Source organism: Notolabrus celidotus, chromosome 13, assembly GCF_009762535.1.
Source record: "Notolabrus celidotus isolate fNotCel1 chromosome 13, fNotCel1.pri, whole genome shotgun sequence".
In the NCBI taxonomy this organism is placed as follows: Eukaryota; Metazoa; Chordata; class Actinopteri; order Labriformes; family Labridae; genus Notolabrus; species Notolabrus celidotus.
The window spans coordinates 21,630,808-21,652,872 of NC_048284.1; the positions used below are offsets into that span (position 1 = coordinate 21,630,808).

At 40.4% G+C, this 22,065-nt stretch overlaps 1 protein-coding gene across 5 annotated transcripts in view; it reads left to right on the forward strand.

Annotated features, from left to right (window-relative positions):
- Positions 1 to 5,840: 5,840 nt before the first annotated feature.
- Positions 5,841 to 22,065, forward strand: part of mdga2a (MAM domain containing glycosylphosphatidylinositol anchor 2a) — a 351,098-nt gene continuing 334,873 nt past the window's right edge. For all 5 annotated transcript variants that reach the window (XM_034699300.1, XM_034699303.1, XM_034699302.1 and 2 more), the window contains exon 1: positions 5,841 to 6,170. The gene's annotated coding sequence lies outside the window, so the exon portion shown is untranslated. The remainder of the gene's footprint in view (positions 6,171 to 22,065) is intronic.

Here is a 22,065-nt window from a genome sequence, read left to right on the forward strand (position 1 = left end):
ACATTAGATGAAACATATGTATAAATGATTCTGAGCTGGACCTGGAAATTGAGAAGTTCTGAGGAAGAAACAGAAACAGTGAGTGGTTTTTGCTTGACACTTCCTGTCCTGGTTAGTCTCAGTATTCAGACTCAATCTGAGAAAAGGTGAACTTTTGACCTGAAGATTCCTCAAAGGGAATCTGTAATTTTTTTTGTTCAGATATAAATCCTGCATGACAACTAGACTAGGGCCTGTGTCCATGATTTGCCTCTTTTTTCCACCGGCTGCACCTGTTTTCCTTACAAAAACAAGGCAGTTTCATGTCCCAAGTGCAAAAACACCTTCAGTGTCAGCTGTTCAGTGTTGTTCCGCTCATAGTGCCTTCAGTTGAAAATAGTTCAACTTTTGTTACACCCATTTTAAGTACGGGATAATGTGAGGTTAGCAGGTGGTTATGGGTAATAGTATCCTGAAAGGATCAGACCATAGACTGTATAAATAATGGACGTAGTATCCGTGACGTCACCCATCTGTTCCTGAGCGCTGTTTTGAAGCCAATCGACAGCTGCAGCCATATTGGAAATGTGGAACTCAACCAGGCAGAGTGTGACGTAAAGAGGCGGCGTTTGAGCCTCCTAGCCAACAGCTATGTGTTCCCGTCCGGGAGTCAAGTCAGTCATGTCCTTATTTGGGCAAAACTTGTAATCTTAATATCTTCTGAACCGTCACGTTAGAAAATAAATCACCCCCGTACAATGTGTGCCGATAGAGAAATTAGCTACATAGAGCCAAGCCATTTCTTGAACCAGACTGTAAACATGTTTATTAATGCTGCAAAGATTGTCTTTTTTGAATTGGTGTCTATGTGGCTTCTGGTGTTTCTGCAGCCAGCCTCATGTGGATTCTTGATGAATTGCAGTTTGTAACACTTCCGCATGGGCTTCATAGTTTGAGACCGGAGGTTCTTGCTTGTGAGACAAGACCCACAAGCAGAAGCAAAATGTACTCTTCTCTGCTAATTGATTTGACATGACGTGTGATCAGTTTGACTCTGGAGTTGTTTATTTTAGTGAAAGTTAATAACTGTCATCGACAGATTGTCAAGAGGTTTTGACCAATCACAATCAGGCATCTAACACAGCCGGAAGATCAGTGAGAAAGACGGGTAATAAAACAGAATTAAATGTCACAACCAGAGAACAACTTTTGTAACCTAGCAATAGCAAGCGCCAGTGAGAAGCACTCTGAAATTAAGGTCATGGGGTCTGACAGCACACACACAAAAAAAAACTGTTAGTGTACACAGGCCCTGATACTTTCACTCCTGCATCTCACAAATTCATGATAATTCTAACAGGTCCATGCACACACCCACAGATTTAGCATGTATACACTTAAAAGCACACTAAGGTCTTTTGGGTAGACTTTGTTTTTAGAAGTTAGCACATAAAACTTATCATAAATTGCCTAGGGATTCTGAACAAGAGCAGCACCTGCAATTGATTCTGATGTTTGTCCCCTCTCTCTGTATCCAAATGAGGGCAGGAAACGGATGTAAATACTGACCATGCAGCCAATATTGTCTCAGCCCTGTTCCCTCAGGCAACTCGGCCCAAATGTATTACATGATATATATGCCATAAACCTTAAGGCTTAGAATCACTGTGTAAGGGGTGTGTAAGACTGCAAATCATTGGTGCAGTTCAAGAGACGTGATGGTGTTACAGCTACTTTTACAATCTTCTTTTTCTTAACACTTCTGCTGCCTCATGCCTCCTACATGCTGGATCACTGCGGCTCAGGAAAAACAAATTCAACCCTATGTGCCCCATGAAATGAAAAATGTCCTTTTTTATCAATGTGTACCTGGCAGTAAAGCAGTTCAATAAATTGAAAAAAGAGGCCAAAAAACTGACAAAATTTCCTGCCTGTAGGGAGTTTTAACTTAAGATGTCGTTATTTAAACTCTTTGTGAAAGGTTACGTAACCACCTGCACACGGGGGCGTGACATTTTGATTGACGTCCCTTGTTAAGCAATGTGGGAAGTTTGTTTCCAAAGTGGGATGTATTCAATGCTTTAGTGCATTTGTTGTGTACTTAAAATGAAAAATACATGCAATTGACTCCTTCTTGTACTCACTAGAAAGAATACAGTACATATGGTTACCTGTGCCACTGTTATACCATTTAAGGTGGGAATGAGACGCTGTTCTCAGAGGAAAGAGTACACAAAATGAACCCATACAAGTTGAAAACATCTGTAAAGCCTCAAAGTGATAACACATCACAGTATGTGAGTTGGGTACATTTTCATTACAGTAGGGATAAAATTGCCAGTTGCTGACAGGCCTTTCATTTAAAAAATGGAAACCATCAGGGATCCAACAGATGTCAGAAATTTTGACAGGAATTTCGGAGCCTCTGTTGAACATCCCATTATCTGCAAAACAATGAAAAAAGTACAGATTCTGCAAAGTCCAGCTGAGCATTTTCAGTTTTGCATTAATCTAGCTGCATTACATGTCAGGGATTGCGATAATTATTGGAAGTCCTCCAACTGGGACATCGGATACACAGCATATTTTTTTTGCACTGTTGAGAGGTCCCTTTTCATGCATTTTTATGTAGTAACCATGTGTTGAGTTAACAACATTGTGCTCCTCACTATCTGTTCGCCAGCACCAGATGTACAAAAATTCACTGTATTTGCATATGGTGAACATGGTGTAGTCCTCTGTTATTGCCTACACTTATGAATTGCTATGGGTGTATTATACAGCAAACACTTCTTTGCACACTTTGTACATGCCACACTTAATCACTTACATCGTGTTTCCATTCAGATGGCACAGAGGGGAACACTTTAGCAAAGTGCTGTCAGGGCCAAACTGTGCTTTCATTTCACATTCTCAGTAGGTGATTTCTCAGCCCTGTTTATGTTCTGCTTGTGAGCAGAGCCGCGGTGCGATGATGTCTGAGCTGTAATGACATCACGGTTAACTGACAGGCCCCAGAGTGTGTGGCCATGCGGGAGACAGGAAGCGTGAGAGTGTGACATTTAAAAGACTCACTTTGTGGAGCGTTTCAGCACTGTGTGTGCGTGTAATCTGCAACTCCAGAGCTGCTGTTGTTTGGAGCTGAAGTTATATTTCTGTGTTTTTGTTTCATGTATCTCACAGATAGCAGCCTCAGCTCCCCTTGGTTGAGCTTTTTCACAGCTTTAATGAAAGTCCATTACTCCCTTGCAATGTTAATCCTAACACTTCCTGCTGCTGTTTAACAGTCAAAGCCCCCAGCAGTGCAGCTTGGCTCAGCACAGGTATCTCGCCCAGGGGAAATCTGCACATATTGTCTTTTCTTTCCTCTCTCTTTATTTTTTTCATTAAAATGTAGGTTAATGCGTTTTATGCTTCAGTATTTTCTACTGCAATAAAACTATTGAGGCTGTTTGGAATCATGATAGCTTCAATGGACTCTTTAATCATATAGTGTTTTTATGTGTTGTGTCAGGGTTGATAGTTGGTAGTGTTTTTTTGAACTTTCATTTGATGTATTATTACTAGTGATTTTTCTTTGATGTGCTCTACTTGATGCTCAAATGTACAGGGATTAACGTTGTTTCATTGCATTAAATCATATCTAAAAGAATCAAAGCATAAATAGTCAAAGATATAGAAGATGGGAATGCTTTTTTGAACATGAAAAGAGCATTACAGAAGTTTGAAAATTCAGAGGAAAGCTACGGTCTCATAACAAAGATTAAAGATGTAATAAAAAAAACATGAACTATGTTGTACATAATGCAGCACTAAATATCCGGGTTGTATTTTCTGTACATATCTTTTGCTTGTACTATAAGGACAAAGTCCAGTGTTCAGAGCAGAATTGATTGACCTGGCTGTGTTTTTCCAATTAACAGTATAAAAATTGTTTTGTTGTGGATGCTGTGCAACTGTGTTGGTGAGACTTACTGCCAAGCTTCCATGCACCCGTCTGTTGCTTTTAATCGTATCTGTTGATTAGGCAAATTAGATTGAACATACTGCTTGAATTAATTGTTGTTTAAATAATAATATCGCCAAACACCAGCTGCTAGCTGATGTTTAACTAGCTGCATCTATTTAAGGAAAAGCAGGTTATTTATTAGGCACTTATGAAAGTGAAAACTGTCAGGAACAGCTAAAGTAAAATAAACTCAAATAAAATAACATTAAAAAGCTCCCCTGAAGTATTGGATAAAGCTGGTCCCCTTTTTTTATCAGTGACCTATCACTAAAATGAAAGTTTAAGTGCAAACTGTCTGATTAAAATATCAGCTCATTTGTTGGCCATTTGCCTTTAGTTTTTGCAATCAAATCAAAGCGTTTGAGTCTTGTTTTAGATAAAATTAGCCTCCTCTATTTGACCCATCGAGGGCACTTCTTCCATTAAGCTCAACTTCACGCTTCTAGTTCTTCTTCTTCTTTGGGTAATGCAGACTAGATGCAACAACAGTATATTGCTGCCCTCCTCAGGTCGATGATTCAAGTCCTTAGATCATTTCTTAGATTTGTTTGTATGTTCCGGTTCTGTGCAAGTAATCCAACAGTCTCTTAACTTTTGTCCAGTTGTCCAAGTTTAGCAACGTCCTCATGTTAAAAACTGTTTCTCCAGCTGTTTGCAGGTCTCTGAACAGCGTCCTTCTTTCCCGAGCATTCCTCTCACATTGCAAGAGAACATGACGCACTGACTCCACATCCCCACAGTCACACTTTCCATCAGGATGCTTACTATCAGGGCCAGCCCACTCTTGAGCCCACAATGCCCGAGCCTCAGTCTAGTTATTACTACTGTAAATTTTCTTTTGCACTGTACTCTGAATTTCAAAATATGACCTCCCCTTTCTTTAATTTTCCCATGCATTTTGTCGCGCATCTTTAACCCACTAACTTATAATTTCTTTAAATTCTGGCAGTCCATAAGGCAAACACTTTCCAACGCTTTCCATCTTTGTAGCTCTCTTTGCCACGCTTCTTCTTCTTCTTCTTCTTCTTCTTCTTCTTCTTCTTCGAATGAGGTTCCGGCAGGCTGTACACTGGGGAGTGTAATGCTGCCCTCCACAGGCTAGGTTTTAATACCTTATATTCTGGCATCCAGCCCAGTTGATTTTAAAAAACGTAAAACCGCCCAACAAATTAGTAGAGACTGCGCACCAGTGGTAAATATAGTCCTACAGGAAAAGAGAGAGACCTCCAGATCCGACAATTCTTTGTACAATATCCACCTTTCATGCCCATACCTTCTACAAGAGAAAAGTACATGCTGAACTGTTTCGGGCGTCTCGCACTGACATAACCCATCTGGATGTTTCCCTATGACTTTAAGGTACTGGGCCAGCCCACAGTGCCCCAGTTTAAGCCTGGTTAGGACCACCTCATCCCTCCGCCCAGTCTTTAACCCCATCCTTTTCCATTTAACTGATGGCTGCACTGAGAAATACTGCCTTCCTCTTTTTTTGCCATGCTTCTAGTTCTTCTTCATTTTTTTTAGAACCAGTTGACCGCCACCTACTATGCTGGAGCGTGGACCAGAGATCCCTTTTCTATTTGTGTTGAAGGAAAAAATGATTAAATAACTAACTTAAAAAAAAAAGAATAATAAAATAAAAATAATAATAATAATAATAATACAAATTAAATTAAAAAAAGGTTAAATTATTTTCATTAACTCAGTTTCTTACGCTTATAGTTGCACACATTTCCTTTCCTTTTAAAAAAAAAGTGGTGAAACAGCGCCCCCCTACACTGTGTGCTTCTATAGGTCAGTCACATTCCCAGTCTATGGTCAATCATGTGTGGTCGTAAAAGGTACTGCAGGTAATCAAGGAGACGCCAGGTGAAATCAATATCCTGTGAAAACTCCGAGCTGTGTCAACCTGTCGACTTTGGGACCATATGAACAGGACTCTGAAGAACAGACTGTAAAGTGAGTGTTGGAAGGTGTAGGACTCCTGCGTCACTCCACACAAATGAAATAAAGCCAGCTCACCTTATAAAGATAAGGAAATAGCACCAGGAGAGTGAATGACACGAGCAGGAATGGAAGGCGGGAGAACACGAGCTATTTCAACAACACCGGAAAACTACCAGGACACTAATGGAGTTTGAAAGTTACACTACTTCAGCTCCATGAGAGGAGAGCTTGACATGTGAGTCAAACACTTTATTTTTGTCCGTCTGTCTCTGCTAGCTGGATAAAATAATGTCCTCTTGTGCATAAGTGTTTTTTTGGTGCAATATATACTAGTAGCTGAATGTCCTTTTTAAACCTAAGCTGTTGTGTTACTGCCTCCTTCCTTCTCGAAGCAGTCACAGCTCAGGTGACAAAGCAACATCAAGATAATTTCTTCACATTGAACCTCTTTGTGTAATTTCACATGTTAAATGCAGCGTTTGATTATCTGCCTATTATGTAGGCCTCTATGTATTTTCCAGAGGCGCATGTTCTCTGTGTGCAGTATAATGATTTAGTAGCTTTGATAGTGTTGGCATGTTGGACTGTTTCTTGAAAGCTCAGCACAGCCTTCAGATCAGAGGAGTGTAAGTTATGTATTTGATACATGCACTGGTACACTTTCATGAGAACATAAAACTTAAAATGTGTGGAGGAATTCTGTGTGATCTGTACATCAATCAGGGCACAGGCTTTGTAGTACAGTATGGATGCCTATGTGCTAAGATAAGAGGCATGAATACGTCTTGTGTCTTTTTGTGATGCTGTTCCTTCTTACAGACCTGTATATGTTATCCAAATGATATACAGTGGTGTAATACAACACAATGAAGGAATTCCTGAAATGGTTCTTCGTTTACTTGGGCTGGTAATTTTACAAATGTTGCACTTTATAGCCCTACATTTTTCTTTATTCAAAGACCTGCCTGGCTTGGCATGGTTGATGACATTTCCTGAACCACAACATAGCAATAATACGTACTCACATCAGGTTTACAGTTTATTGGTGCCACTAAAACAACACCTGATTCCTCCTATGAGGTTTAAGAGTCCAATAATCTTCAGACAACAGAATCGCAATTTATATTTATAGTTGTCATAGCCTGCCTGTCTTGTGAATATTTTGTTGTAATAGTAACTGTTCTAAATTTGATGTGCTGCAGTGTCTGTAGACATTATTTCTTTGTTTTTTTTAATCGGCCTTGTGAAAACAGGCATTGGCCGATGGGGAAAAACTGAAAGTCAAGATTACTGCTTGACTGAGCCGTTGTAATTCAAGCTTGACAGTTTTTATTTCTTTAAAAGCAAGTAGCACCCATGCTTAGGGATGCAATGATTTCAATGAGATTTCATATTCTAGAAGATTTTAAGTGTCATTATTCACATGTAAGTCTGATGCTCATATACATAAAATTAAGTATTTAGTAAGCAGTATGTGAACAAGAGCCAAATCTGGTCGACACCGATGATTTTTTCTGCAGTCCTTATAGTCCGTTGCTATAAGGACTGCAGAAAAAATCATCTGTGTCGACCTGCCCCCCATCCAGGACTTGTACCGGTCCCGGGCCAGGAAACGGGCAGGGAGCATTACCGCTGACCCCTCACACCCTGGACACAAATTCTTCAAACTCCTCCCCTCCGGCAGGCGCTACAGATCACTGTGCGCCAAAACAACCCGCCATAAGAACAGTTTCTTCCCCCAGGCTGTCACTCTGATGAACACTAAACCATAACAGTGTCATACCTGTCAGATAAATACTCTCTGTAAATATACATGTAGATATACAATGCAACAATTCTCAAGCAGAATTCCATATTTCTATTTTTTGTATTATTTAACTTCTATTTTATAATGTAAAACTACCTCTGCAACTCACCACTGCACTTTATCATATTATTTTAGCCTGTACATATTAGTCAAGCTATTTGTTGTTTCTTTGTATTTATAGCTAAGGTTATTGTTATTATATTTTCATTTTATTTTTTATTGTAGTTCTTATTCTTATTCCTATTCTTATGCCTTGTACAAAGAGAGCACAGTTTACCAAAGTCAAATTCCTTGTGTGTTCAAGCATACTTGGCGAATAAAGCTGATTCTGATTCTGATCTGCAGTAGGATAAAACTCCCCGGATGTCCACTGTTTCGGGAAAATTTCACAGCATGCATCGGACCAGTCTCCCTCCCATACTGTTTCACACAATGCACAGCGCTCGTTCCGTTTTTTCTTTTTTCTTCTTTTTTGACGGGGTGAAATCAGTTTTTGGGTGCAGTGAAAGTTATTGAATTCCATATAAACCACTTCCTAACTTTTTAAATCATAAATGGATGCTAAAGAAGCATTTTCGCTATCGGCTTCACCGTTGTTTACTTCCGCTTTCCGAAACCGGAAATCTAGTGACGTCTGGCTCAGTGTAATGCAATACAGATGGATCAGAACAGTCATACTACATACTAAATTCAAACGCAGTATGTAGTAGGCAATACCTACTGCCTACTACATTAGTAAGTAGCATGTAGCAGGCTGTCCTCTACAATACTCGTGCGTGTCTTTTTGAACCATATGTCCCTGGAGAGTTACCGTAGGGTGCGTAGAACAGATGTCTGGCGGTACACGAGTTCTACAGTAACATTTAATCATGGCTTGAGTTCTACATCAATGTCTCATTTATTATTTTCTCATTAAGTATTCGCAGTTAAGCAAACTCAGAACGCTCATTTTCACTCGCGCGTTAGCCTTCAGCTGTGAATTGTGTTCAATGACAGCAAACTAAAAAAAAGTCCAGATCAGCTCCGATCCGATAGTTGAAATCGGGATCGGGACATCCCTAGTTTTTAGTTCTAATGTGTCACACAGAAGAGCACACATTGCAGCCAGTTGCATAATGTTCTTCTTCCATCGACTGCATGTTAAGTTAACAAGTCATGAAGATTTGCAGTCAGACGTCATCGGGTGTTTTGAATTTGTTATCATTTCAGGAAACTTTCTCAAAGTTTCCAGCACCTGCCTTTATGACCCTTATTGACATTTTAATGATCCCTTCAAATTAATGAAGCTGCCCTTTGTGACATCATACATTAATTTATGAATTGGACATAATTTAATACACTCTGAAAGTTTGAGCTGAACACAATAGCTTTTTTAATCTTCCTTTCAAGTGGATTGCCTTTTTCATTTTATAGAAAGAAACATAACTTTCTCTCTTCTTTTCTGTCTATCTCTCTCTCTGTCCCCCAGCTGTCTCAGACTGATTCCTTTCTCCTGTAAAAATAAAAAATCATAATCAGCAGATAAGCTGAGCGCTCTGTGCACTTTTTGCTTTGTTGGCTTGCAGAGTGGGTGACCTCCAAACGGTCAGAGGTGCCTGCAATGAACCCCAAAAGCTACGTCAGAGCGTGTTCTCTCTGTGACTGTTTTAATTCCCTCTGAAGCAGCTTCCCCGAATTGTCTTCTTCTAGTGTAACTTAAGCTAATCCTGACACGCCTGTCAGGTTCCCACTTTGTAATGCTGTGTCTTTTGCTTGGAAAGCTGCTGTATTAATTCAGTCTCACCTTATTTCGTGAATGGGAACGCATTAAAAGTCTCCCAAAGTCCCCCATCCTTTTGTGCCACTCTTCAACGGCTTTACTTAAAGGATGAATAGAAATGTTATTTCAGTAATTTGCCAGAAATCACACTTTTAAAAAGAGGCTCCATGAAACAACCTGTTCTTGAAGAAATCCTGAGGAACAGGCATATTATGCATTCTCTTGAGTGCACCAGCACCGCTGATCAACTGATTAGATAGTTTAGGCAAAAGCAGACTGATTTTATGAGGCACGAAAGGGTCATTTACGTTTTGTTATTGCATTCAAGGGTCATAAATGTAAATTGGGTATTACCTAGCTTTTACTGATGGGTATTTTTTAGGGGTTGTATTCAAGCTAAGTGAAGTTTAGGAGTTTCCAATCGATATAAAGCATTTAGGTTTTAATTTAAACATTTTGATATGGAGACATTTTCAAGATTAGCTGACAACTCACATTTCTTCATCTCATTGCTTGTATTGCAATCTTTATTGAAAGTACAAATGCTGAGTCATAACTGCCAGTCCCTAATTTGAGCTAAAGGCATTTTTCTACTCCACGGGGAAGACTGTACGCATTAATAGGCTCTGATTGCACACACATTACCAACCCAATCCTTTATAATATATATTTTTTGATTTCCAGTCGCTCTCTTCTCTATGATTTGATGTAACAGTCAGAACAAGGATGGTTAAAGCAGATCAAAAACAGAACAGCAGAGTGATGGTCACCCAGACACAGTCCCAGTCTGGTCAGGTGTACTCGAGGCTGAGCAGCAAAGAGGAGGCAGGCTGTAATTATTATTTTTTTTGGTCAGACTAATGGGCTATTTCTCACCTCTGCAGAGCATAACTCTGCCATCTGCTGCAGGGAGACTCTCCAGCGCCTCGCCCCTCTCTGTATCAGAGAGCGGACAAATGGCAACCAGAGAGCTGCACTCAGCAGCTGAGTACAAGACCCAGGCACAAATGGACTCCAATAACATTGACACAAAGTTGCATGCATGTATGCACGAGCACACTGATTCCTCTTGCACACTTAGGGGTTTGAGAGTGTAAGACCTGACAAGATTAATTAGAGGTTTTGAAACTACACACAGTATAGGCAAAAGCGGCACACATAAATTAAATGAAACTAACTTGCAGTCAAGTTTTAAGTCAGATCTGTGGTTATGAAACTTCCCTCACTTCTCTTTCCAGTAATTTCCTCCAACTTCTTACAGACGTCTGAACACTAGCTCCCCTGCTAAAATAAGCTGAGGCAGATCAGGCATTTGCTTTGTGCCTCAGCCCACTCCTGTTAAGTGTTCTGCAGCAAGCACAGATAAGCAAACCTGTGAAAGATGCTATCAGACCTTTGGGTTAGAGAAACTGACAACTCCATCACCTCCTAGTCAGATCAGAAGGGAACTGGAGAGCACTGCATATAGAGCAGTTCAAGATGAAGCCTTATGATTTTCTGTATGGACGTTATGCTTCTCTGTGACGCCTTCCAACAGATAGAAGTGCAAAGGAGGGCAGAGGCTGTATGTTGGCTTTGAAAACCTGAAGAAGAGGAAAGGCAGTCCTGCATGATGCACACTGTGCTGCAATCTGTCTTGGTTCCTGTATACAATGTTTTACAATATATATACATTTACTGGATGAAACTGGAAATGTGCTTCCTGCCTGAACTTAAAGATGGGCAAACACTGAGGAAACCAATAGCTGTATGGTATACTATAGTGGTTGGTGTTAGACTAACGACCAGAGAGTAACATTCTCAGAAGTTACGGCATCACATTTGCAATGAACTACGCATCTGTTATGTAATTTTGTCTTTTGTTACTTGCCTGGTGCTTGCTGAGGGTCTATTAAAGGTGACATATCATGCAAAATTGACTTTTTAATGGTTCTTTACCTGAAATATGTGTCCCTGGCATGTCTACAAACCCCCCGAGAATGAAAAAAATCCATTCTGCCCCTGTTTTGATTTCTCCACCTTTCTGTAAATGTGTGTGAAATGAGCCGTTTCAGACTTCCGTGTTTTTGTTACGTAACAACAATATCCAGTCTGTCACGGAGTCAGAGCTCAGAGCTTGTTCAGCCCATAGACTGTATAAACTAATACTGAATCCCCCCTCCGTTTTTCATTACCTGCACAAATGTGTGCTAACAAGGAGCTTAGGAGGGAGGCATGCTAGTTGTAGGCTGTCTTAATAAACACAAAGGTCGGTTTTACTCCCCACGTCTGCAGATTTGAAGATCTAGTGGATGATTTTTATTTATCATGGATAAGTGCTAGCGCTAGTTAGCATAGCTACATAGCTACATGTTGTAGCTGTAGCTGTGTACCAAGACACACGTCAACATACTGACAAATAAAACAACAAGAAACACTAAATCTGTGACCAATCCTTCAGAAAAGGTCCCGCTGCCTTTCTGGCAGAGGTCGGTTTTACTACCCACGTCTGCAGATTTGAAGATCTAGTGGATTATTTTTATTTATCACGGATAAGTGCTAGCGCTAATTAGCATAGCCACATAGCTACATGTTCATAGCTGTAGCTGTAGCTGTAGCTGTGTACCAAGACACACGTCGACATACTGACTAATAAAACAACAAGAAACACTAAATCTGTGACCAATCCTTCAGAAAAGGTCCTGCTGCCTTTCTGGCAGAGGTCGGTTTTACTCCCCACGTCTGCAGATTTGAAGATCTAGTAGAAAATTTTTATTTATCATGGATAAGTGCTAGCGCTAGTTAGCATAGCCACATAGCTACATGTTCGTAGCTGTGTACCAAGACACACGTCTATATACTGATAAATAAAACAACAAGAAACACTAAATCTGTGACCAATCGTTCAGAAAGGTCCTGCTACAGGCGCCTCTCCGTCAGGATCAGATTCTGGATCAGATTCAGAGGGTTGAAGTGACGCGATCTGTGAGCAGCCGTGTATATTCAGCCAACATGTAATCATCAGATCAACGTGCTGGAGAGCCGAGGCACATCCACTTCCGGAGGGGGCGTGGTCAGAGGGAAAACAGAGTGTTCTGATGAGGAATGAAGAAAAGGACTTTTCAGGCATGCCAAAATCTGATTTCAAAGTGTTTTTTTGAGCATAAACTTTAAAGACATGTTTTGGGGACCTCTTAGACCAATATATATTGATGAAAAAAGCGTGATATGTCACCATTAACACTTATCTGGAACTGTAATGTCTTCCTTTCGTGTGTTCTAACGGGTGATATTAGTAGAAAAAAATTACAGCTTTACCTGTGTTAGCTGACACTTGATCAGCACAGTTTGCAGTGCACGTTGCTCTGATTTTTGTCAGACTGTAAATAGCGAAAAATATCTCAGGTATTGGGTTTTCTTCAGTGTCGCTCATTTCAGCTGAGTGTTTCCATTCCGCTCCAAACGTCTTCAAGCCTGTCTACCTCTATCTCTGCGACATGATTGGCTGTTCATCGCCTTCTTCTTCTCTTTAAAGTTAGGTCGCAACTAGTGTTCAACACAAAGCTGGACCTGAAATAAGGCTTTCTCTCTCCTTATTTTGGTTTTTAAAATGGCTAGTGCATCCCTAGCTTTCTTCCCATCTCTTCTCTTCCTATACTTTCATGCTGTCAACTTTTAAAGCCAATCAACTTTCTTTCTCGTTCCCTTTTTCAATATAATTTGCGCCACTGCAAAGAGTCATAAAATGCTGATGTAGTAAGTCAAATTGATGTGGAAATTTTTAAAGTGCTGTTTTCCAATTTACATATTGATATTTGCTGCTGGCATATGGTTAATTGTATCACAAAAGTCAGGATGTTGATATATTGCTGTATATTTTGTCTCATCAATGTATGCTACTTATATCATGAATGTGATATGGTTACTGTTACTGTTACGGCCTGGCTCAGTTCAGTAAAGGAATTCAAAAAGGAAACTGAGGCCCTGTCCTGTGGGATGTGGATTTGATTCAAAAACAGTTTTCCTCTGCGTTTAAGCCTCCCGTCCTCAGCTAATTGTAGATTTAGTTAACTTAAAACTGAGGTTTTGTAAAACTCTTTCCGAATTTTGAGATTTTTAAAAACTGTTATCTGTTTTCGTTGGAACACAAAAAAAAAAAGTTTTGGAAACACTGGTGACATTACCTCGAATTGTGCATGCAACAAGATGGCAGGCTACTGATTTACACCTGCCCAGTACTGTTAGGTTTAATTGCATGTTTACAGGGAGTCTTAGATTTACTTCATCATACTGCAGCGCAGGGCCGTATGAGAATTATACGCTGTAGTTTTTGATTCACCACATCTTAAAGCTAGGGTTGGTAGTCTCGGAAAACCGGCATGAATTTGAATGTAGCTTTTCCTCATGACTCTGTCTAACCCCTCCCCTCCCCCCTCGGAGCTCCTCCAAAACGACGCCCCCCCCCGCTCACATGCACGAGCGCCGCTGATTCTCGACCATATGATCGTGACTGATTCAAAACCGGTCCTCACCAAAACATTATCATAGTGAAAGTTAAAAACACAAACAAACATGGCTGCTGTTAGCACTCACAACTATCATGCTAGCATTATCCAGTTGTACTGGTGACACGATATCAGGAGAAAAGTTATAACACATGTAATACTGTAACAGCTCTACTGTTTGTTAAACATGTTCAGTGTAGATATTCTTAATTTCTACAGTGTTGACGGTCAGTGAAGGCATCAGGAGAGGTGTAGAGTGTGCGAGTGGGAGAGAGGAGAGGAGAAGTTCTTCATTCATTCAAACATTGATTGTTGCTTTGTTGGTTGGCGTGATCACGGCCAACAATGACCGGTTATTAAAGCTCAACGTGTTCACGAATCGGCTCGTCATCCCTACAGCGTCCGGACGGACGCTACAATAAATAAATATTTTCTGTAGGACTTACTGAACGTCATTAATTATTCTGCTTGTTGGTGAGAGCTTTTTAGACTGATCCGGACTACAGTCCTGAGCAAAGCACCTCATCAGGTCAGAGGGGACAGGCCCGAGGACGAGCAGTCAGTCAGTAGAGGCAGGAGACGGGGACTCGGAGGAGTGCACGCTGGGGAAATGTACGCGCAGGAGGAGGGCAGAACGGCTGGACGGGATTTGATTGGTTTAAAATTTGGGGAGCCAAAAAACGGTGATTGGTTAGTGTTTTCTCAGGTTTACTCCGGCTGTAGATAGCAGTTTTTTTTCATTCTTTTTTAGGAACACATCATGTATTGATCGCCATCAGGACATAAAGATCATTTTAACCAGTATGACAAAAAGTGTATCTAAATCTGATTACCAACCCCAGCTTTAAGTTTTTTTCTGCATTTTTGTTGGGAAAGAAAAATATTTCTAAACAACCTTTGTGTCGAAAGATTTTATTTGGTACTCAAAACACTTCATTGGCTCCCAGTTCAATACAGAATCACTTTCACAGTGTATAACCCGACCAGGATCCTTGGGTCATCAAGGTTTGGTGAAGGGGCCTTTAGTTACTGTGGTCTTTCTCTCTGAAATACACTGCCTGTTGACCTGAGGTCCATCACAACTGTCTCTCGTTTAAAACAAAACTCAATGTATTTGTTTTCCGAGCATATGAATAATATGATGACTGATGTGACTGGCTGCATGTGCGACAACACTTGCTCTTTGTTTGATTGTTGTTTGCTGTGTCTGATGTATGTTGGGTATATCTATTTTTTAAATTGTTTTTCTGTTTTTTTATGATTTTATTATCAATGTAAAGCACGTTGAGCTTGCGTGTAATGAATTATGCTTCATAAATAAAATTGCTATTGCTATTTGAGGAACAAAAAATAAAGTGGTATAAAATATCTGTGTACGTGTAGATGAAGCGGTGTGGAGTTATTATAAGCTCTCAAAGGAGAAAAAAACAGAAAAGCAGAGTGCAATTTACACACTGCACATGACTCAAGAATTGGCAGCAGGTTTGAAACTACAACTCCATAAAACTGATGGAAAGTTTGTGGAAGCATCCTGGAAAGGAGTATGCAGACTTCCTACAGGCAAGGAACAACAACAAACATTACAGGAGACAATTCCGAAGCGCCAGAAACTCCCTTCAAACAGCAATGAAGCAAAGCTTGTAATGGATAGAATCACTTCACTCATTTTTTTCTGAATGACCAGCCACTTTCTCTTGTTTTGAAAATGTTATTTTTTGAATTGTTTAATCTAACATTTGGAGCCTTACAAGCTTCCAACATGTGATAAACCTCTTCAATGATGTTTTGAAAAGTGTGAAAAATAACAGAAGATTCTTGATCTTGTTCTGGACGACAAACGCCTGCAGCTCGTTGAAAATGAGAGATTCTGTTGCTTGGATGAACACTTGGAACCCCGGTACGGTTAACCATCACGTAAACATTTTTCTGACACTGCTCTGCCTGAAGTCTACAATAAAGTGTGTTAACACTTATCAACGGAGTAAACGATGAGCTTCACCACAGATATCTGGAGCTCAGATTTAAGAGTGACAACAGGCAAATGTCAAACAGTGCACTGGCTGGACACGAGTTACACAGAGCAGAGCTACAAGCTAAAAACATCCACAGATCACACGCCAGTGACTTGATTCTGACTGCCAGCAAGGAAATGCTTGAGCAGTTGCACATTCCATTGAATAAAGTGCATGCCAGTTTTTTTGCACTATTGTGTGACATGATTGTGTTTCAAATGTTGGTATTTATTTTCATTTCTCATTTGATGCCATTTTTTTATTTGGGATTTTTAATTCCTCATATAATATGTAATCACTGCTGACTTTAGAGTATTAAAGTTTAATTGTAATTTTGAAGATTGACTTACCAAACCTCAGGTACACATTCAAATTTGTATTGATAAATAAGACAGTCAGTCTGATGTTGCTAAAACTTAATAACCAATCTCATTCTCATCCTCACATTAAGGAATTCATGTTGTTTCGGAGCAGATCAGTAACGTTATCGGCCGATACCAAAGCTTAGGGATCAATATTTATTTAGGCATTAAAAGTTTGAACATTCCATCCTGTTGTTGTTTGCTCTCGACACAATAATTGACCTGAAATGAATGATCCTTTCTTGTTTTTAAAAACGATGTTTCGGAGAAGAAGAAACAAGTGAATTTGGAGGGGGATAAAACATTATGGTATTGGAATGTTGCACTGACCAGTTTACCTGCTGATATTGCATTTTATGACGTCATGTAGGCTTTTCTTTACTGTTAACCTTTGACCCTCTGGAGTTCAGTACTTGGGAAATGGTTGTGCTAACAGATCATGTGAAGAAGTTAATTAAAAACTTCCCAACTTTCTTAATCTTCCTTGCCCCTATTAAAAGTATGAGGATGTAGTTTTTGGTGCCTCCCTGACCTCTGGACAGTGGCAAGGTGAAATGTAGACAGTTGTGCAACTGCAGGCGAGTCCAGCAGAAGAAAATTACAACAATTTAGCAGAGTGACAAGCCGGGCCTGGAGGCATGAGGCCATATCACTCATGTTTCCTCATGTATGACAGCTGGGGCACACTGCCCTCTCTGCTGCCTCAGGAACACAATAATGACTGCACATTGTGTCTCTGTGTACATGTCTGTGTCACCCTGTGTGCTGATGCACATGTGTGTGTGTGTGCATACTTAATGCACACACTGTTTTACATTCATACATATGTGTAAGGCGCAGTGCTGCTGCAGCGAGCCTCGGCTCTGCAGAACAAGAGGACTCATGTTTCCTCTGATGAACAACGGAGGCAGACGATTAGGCTTTGCTTTTGTAATATGGTGGCGTTCTGCCTCCAGCCTGCACGCCGAGGCTGAACACAGAGGCATCTGTATCCACATCCTCTGAGCAGTCTGAAAATGTACTTGGTATTCCTGATAGGATGGAACTGGCTAACGGAGCTTTCCTGGCAGTCTGGTAGATCAGCAGCTCTGTGGTGACACATTAGAATAGCAGTGCAAAAAAAGAACAGCTCTGCATAGGCTCTGAGTCTACTGAATGGGCTGCATGTTCCTGACAGGAGGAGAATAATTGGTCCAATTTATGCTGAGTGGATTTATGGCAAGCTGTCGTGCATTTCGAACAGGCCTTAATGTTTGTTTTTTCTTATTTCCATTTGTCATTGATGTGTCATGTTTGAGATAAATGGGAGTGCATTAACATGTGTGATATTTTCAATGTCAGTAATGTTACTGAAAGAAAAGTTTGTGCTCCTGTGCAGGCGTGCAAAGTGAAATAATCTTAATATTTGTATTTTGCCATTAAACTGGGCAAAAACGATCCAAATGGAAAGAAGTAAATGTGATTCTGGGGGCTGCAACAACAATCTCAAAATGTCATCAGTGTCTCAGTGCTTGCACTAATGTTCATATCATTTCAGTGTATCCCAGAGCCAAGTCCAACTTTACTGTGATCCTTTCTCTTGCATAGAGATTGCATCTTAGTTCTCTCTCTGTCCTGCAAGGAGTGTTAGCCTGAGAGATCAATGAAACGTGCAACATTGATAGCACAACAGAAAAACAAATCCATGGACTCACAACTGTCAGACATAGGGAGAGGTATTTTCTGTTCTCAAGACTTATCCTGCTCTGTATCACTGCGTCCATATGCTAAGTTCCAGCCTAATGATTTTAAACACTTTAGTTCAGAATATTAATGTTGCCCTGTCTGTATGCAAATAGCCAAAACATTTCTGCAAACTGGCAGGTGTAGGGCAAGCATTATCAGCTCTCTCCTAAAATCCCAACCACGTGCATCAGATATTAAAGTATTGACAGTTTAATGAAGTATGTAAATTCCTCTTTTTCTAGTGGCATGAGTGATGGTGTTCTCTGTGGTGCTGCAAAATAAACCTAATTTTACTGTCATTGCAATATGAAATGCACAATCATATTGCAATAGACTACCTGAATCCCAGTGAATCAGAAGAAAATGAGACATTCATCCTAATGTATTTTGTATCCACATTTCTCATTGTTTGGCATTTTACCCTTGGAATATTTGGTGCCAAGTTTGTGTTGACTGTGAAGTTAGCTGCTGCTTTGTACTAGACGGTGGTGGTAAGGGATTTTTCACAGGAAGTCTTTTTTTTTAGTCTTTCGTTCTGATTCAGATGATAAAATGATGCATTGGGTTTCTGCCTTGGGTTTTTTTGTCTTCACACTACAGTATTGTAAAGTGGGCCAAAGCTCACACCATCACAGGGCTGTCCTCACATCATTACCAAACAGTGTCCTTTTCCCCACTGCATAGGTAAACAGATGCCATACTTATTGGTCGCACTTGGCTTTTTTGGAAGCGGACTTCAAGACACCAGCTATCTCAAATTTCTCTTGAACGTCTGAGCAGAAGAGCATTTGTGTCATAAGTTGGACACTGCTCACAAAAACACAGAAATGTACAAACTTAGATTCATGGCTTTCCCTGCTCTGCATGTAGGCCATGAAACTGTCAGCAGCATGTAAATGTATGAGGCCAGTTTGGCAAAAGTGAACTCTCCAGTTATGTGGGACAAATTCCCCTGGTTTGGCGAGGTGGGAAATAAAATGTATCTGAACTGAACCAGTAGATGTAGGAAAGTCATGAGATGTTGCTACACCTAGCACCAGCTCTTCCGATGATGTTGAATTGGATGGAGACTAGGGATGACCACAATTAATCAATTATCGATTAATTGGTTGTTAAGAAATAACTCAACACGCATTTTTGTTTTCAATTTTCCGTCACGTGAAACGAACATTGTGTGGTCCCATATAACACTCATCTATCAGGGAGGTGTTTTAAGTTTAAAGCGTGTTTCGATGTGAATCAGCTGTTAAAGGTGTTGCGCACAGCGGAGACGCTCAGCTGGCGGCTGCAGCTGTGCGTCAGGTCTCCACTTTTTAAAGAGGATCAATACAAAAATGCTGCCAACAACGACACAGACACGAAGCTTGACTACTTTAAACAGGACATTTCCCCACCTTTAGATACAAAGCCAGCAGACTGGTGGAAATTGTTAGTACACTATGTTTTCAGACCAGCAACATCAGAGCCGTCTGAGCTTTTCTGCTGCTGGACTGATTATGACCCGGTTGTGCTCCCGGCTGACACCTGACCGAATACACGTTTATTTTTCTCAATAAGAACGAGTAGACAGAAAACTGGACGCTGTGAGTCTGAAGTACTTTTCTGTTAGTATTATGAGCCTTCACTTTATAAGACTATGTCCACAGAGAATATTTGTATGAGCCTGATCGTTGATAATCAGTGTTTAACATCCGTATTCAATCCTGTTAGTTCTGTGCATTTTGTTGCTGTAGAAAATATAATTTAGGGGGAAAAACGCATTTGGCATTGTTTTTCACACAAGAATAATATTGTTGTTTTTTTATTGATTAATAGTTAATTTATCGTTAACATTTCCAAAAATTGATCATGGAAAATACTTAAAATGTACATCCCTAATGAAGACAGTGACTAACGTTAGCCTATCATTCTTATTTTAGGTATTAGTTGTAATCAAAATAGTTGAGTAGCTATATTTCAACATCTACCGCTAGGGCTAGGCAATAATTCGATAACGATAATTATCGCAATATAATTTTTCTAAATATAAATATAAAACTATTTTCGATAAAAATTAAATATAAATAAACATGCAATTACACCCCCCGGCCACGTAAAATGGAGGGGGGCGCTGGGGTTGGAGCCGTAAACGCTAGTTGCTGCCCAACATTTGACAGAAGAAGAAGAAGAATTGAACAGCCAATCATGTCGCAGGGTGAGAGGGGTACGGGGCTTAGACGTTCGTAGGTGGAATGTAAACACAGCTGAGACGAGGGACAGCGAGTGGTTAGTCTGACACTGTGCTGACCCTGCTTTAACTATTAACTTAATACACTTCATTAAATATACTTACAGGATGTGGGTAAAGGAAGAGCACAGAGACAACTTCTGCTGTGCAACACGTTTAATGTCAACCACGACCGTAGGTAGGGATGGGTACCTTTCAGATTTGAACCGATACGGTACCGATACCGGTACCTGGGAATCGGTACCGGTACTCAACGGTACCGGTACTTTTGTGTGTTTATGTGGTAATAAATGTTAATTTGCTTAATAATAAAATCTCAAATTTTTTAAATTTAACATATTTATTTCATTTAACATGAAATGAACAGAAACAGGATCATATAGGTGATTAGATATATTAGCTGACTCGTGCTCATGGGGTCTAATTGCTCTTTCGGGAGTTTATCAATGAACACGCGTGAATGCCTGCGGACGGGAAACAGTCAGTTCTCCTTCTCTTCATGATAACAGGACACACAACTTACTTGTTGGGCTTTCACACACACAGGAACGGTTATAAACAGGGCAGGTAGTCGGAGCGGGAGAGACCATCTCAAACATAGACTGTAGATAAAAAGGTCTCAACCTGGTCTCAACTTAATCATCATGCAGCTCTGCCTGCGGTTAGTGCGCCCGCCCGTCAGCTGCAGGCTCCGTTCGGCGCGCTCTCGCGCAGAGAGCAGAGACATCCACCCTGCGAAAGTATATAAACTCGCCTCCTCTTCCACTCCCTCACAGTCACAAGGATGCGTTCAGGTACCGAAACATGGTACCGTTTGATTTTACGTGAATCGGTACTCGGTAGTACCGACGGAATTCGGTCGGTACCTATAAAAGTACCGAATTCGGTACCCATCCCTCCTAACCGTAGGACAACTGATCACTGAATGAACAGGCACTGCACTGTGGGAAACAACATCACTCTGCCTGTAACCCTTAGTAATCTTAAAGGTCTGGTTTCCTCAACTTTCACCCAGGAGCAAAAATCTGTATTAAATTTAAATGAAATAATGATTTGATATTTATCGTGATAATTATCGACTGATATGAAATATTTTATCGTGATAACATCATTTTCCATATCGGCCAGCCCTATCTACCGCTACTAACCTAGATGAGTCAAACAGCTGCTCTGGTGGCCCCCCCCCCCCCAGTTTCAGAACTTATAACAGTGATTGAGGTGTAAACCCGTAGATTTCCATGTGGAGATGAATGAATTGTATTCTTGATGTTGTGTGTCCCAAAATACAGTTACCTAAATGTAAAAATACGTTTTAAAGATAAACCTGTATTTGATGCACACTACAGAATTTTAAAACATTCCTTAAAGCTTTTGCTCATCTGCTCATTGATGTGGGTATGCTTCAGTTTCACCTGACAAACACCTAACCATCCTGTAACTGCAGCAATCATGAAGCAAAGCTGAGGGAGACAGGAGCTATTGATGGCTGCTGAAGTGGAAATCTGAAACTCTCCCTGTGTTCTCTGCAGTCTGTACAGGATAAATTGTAGAATTCATACTGAGCTTCTCACCTTCACCCACATCACCAAGGCCTGCTGCTGCTGTGCTGCTGCTTCCTTTACAGAAGCTCGCATCGATTGCTCTGATATCCCCTGCACCCGGCACTCACTTGAAACAGAGCTTTTTTTTTTTTTTTTCCAACAGAAGATTAATAAAGGGCACAGTGGTGGGTCACTGGGAACTGTGGATGAAAA